General features: G+C 69.2%; 1 long non-coding RNA gene across 1 annotated transcript in view; it reads right to left on the bottom strand.

The window, feature by feature from the left end:
- LOC116547989 overlaps window positions 1–376 on the bottom strand; it is a 2,691-nt gene extending 2,315 nt beyond the window's left edge. The window contains exon 1 of the long non-coding RNA XR_004267256.1: window positions 178–376. This is a non-coding gene — a long non-coding RNA (uncharacterized LOC116547989). The remainder of the gene's footprint in view (window positions 1–177) is intronic.
- Between the last annotated feature and the right edge of the window lie 1,031 nt (window positions 377–1,407).

Genomic DNA, 1,407 nt, shown 5'->3' with positions numbered 1-1,407 from the left:
CCTCTCCAGGTCCCCACCCTTGCACCTCCCTCATAGGCCCTGCCTCTATAGAGCTCCACCCCCGCTCCTCCCTCATAGGCCCCGCCCCCGCAGGGCCCGCCTCTCCAGGGCCCCGCCCCGCCCCCACAGGCCCCGCCTCTCCAGGGCTCCGGCCCCGCCCCTCCCCACCGCACTCACGGCCGCAGGCTTCGCGGTTGCACTGGCGGCCCTCCTCCAGCACCCCCTCGCAGCTGCCGCCCTCCACGCCCTGCGCGGGCAGGCAGGTGCGCGTCCTCGTCTGCAGGCCTCCCCCGCAGTCTCGCGTGCATTCGCCCCACAGGGACCACAGCTTCCAGCCGCCTGCTGGTAAACCAGAGGGCAGGGATCAGGGCAGGGCAGGGCAGGGCAGGGGCTCGTGGCCTGGACAGGATGAGTGGTGGGGTGTGAAGCCAGCCGAGGCCTGCCCGGCTGGGGAGGGACTGCAGTGGCGTGGAAGGCCTGGCTGGGGAGGATCTGGGGGTCCGGAGTCTCCCCAGCTCCCGGGTTCCCTTTGGAGAGCTTAGGTCATGCCTGAGCTGGAAGGGTCCCCGTGTGCCAGCTGCAGCCAGGCAGGTTTGCGGCCTGCATGAAGAAGGGGTGACCTCGCCCACCCCAGGGCTGCCTCACAGCACAGCATCCCGCTGATGGGCAGAGGGTAGAGGGGCCTGGCCGCCAAGGCTCCCTTTCCCCGCGTGCCTGGAAGCCCTCCCCAGGCCCCATCCAGTTTCTGGCCAGGCCCTGCTCATCAGAGCCTGTTTCCACACAGGTTCAGTGGAGGGTCACCATCCTCATCACCAGGGCCAAGAACACTCTGGGCCGCCTGTGGTCCTGGAGCACTGGGTAGTCGTGGAGGGGTGGCCTCTGTGCTCGAAGCAGGAGAGGACCACTGCCGTCTGTGGGCCAGAGGGGCAGCAGCACTAGGAGGCCGGGAAGGAGCTGCCGCGTCCAGGCCTCCCGCCCAGCACTCTGGCCTCCACCTTCCTTCGGATGCCTGTGCGGATGCCTGGGCTCACGCACACCCAGTGCACCAGGGTCGGGTGACTTGGAAAGGGCATGCAGCCCTCACCAAGTGCCTCCTCCTGGCCTGGCCAAGGTGGCAAGGAGACAGCTGACAGCCCCCACGAAGGGACCCACCATGGAGCCGGGGCCATTGCCCCATGGTGCCACTGGGGAGCACTAAGGATCCGGCCACTCCACCCCGGGTACAGCAAGGGAGGCCCCAGGGGCAGCAATCAGGCCAACGGCAGGCCACCCCCACCCACCAGAGGGCACCAGGGCCTGTTGGAGCCTCAGGAAGGGGGCCCCCACCTCCCTTGGTGCCAGCCGCCAGGTTTCCGTGGTGCCCCCCCCACCATGGTCCAGGCTGTGACCTCTCAGGACTGACCAGTG

This window comes from Sapajus apella, unplaced genomic scaffold (assembly GCF_009761245.1).
Source record: "Sapajus apella isolate SASKATOON/1434 unplaced genomic scaffold, GSC_monkey_1.0 scaffold6072, whole genome shotgun sequence".
Lineage (NCBI taxonomy): Eukaryota > Metazoa > Chordata > Mammalia > Primates > Cebidae > Sapajus > Sapajus apella.
This window is presented reverse-complemented; position numbering and strand designations above follow the sequence as displayed.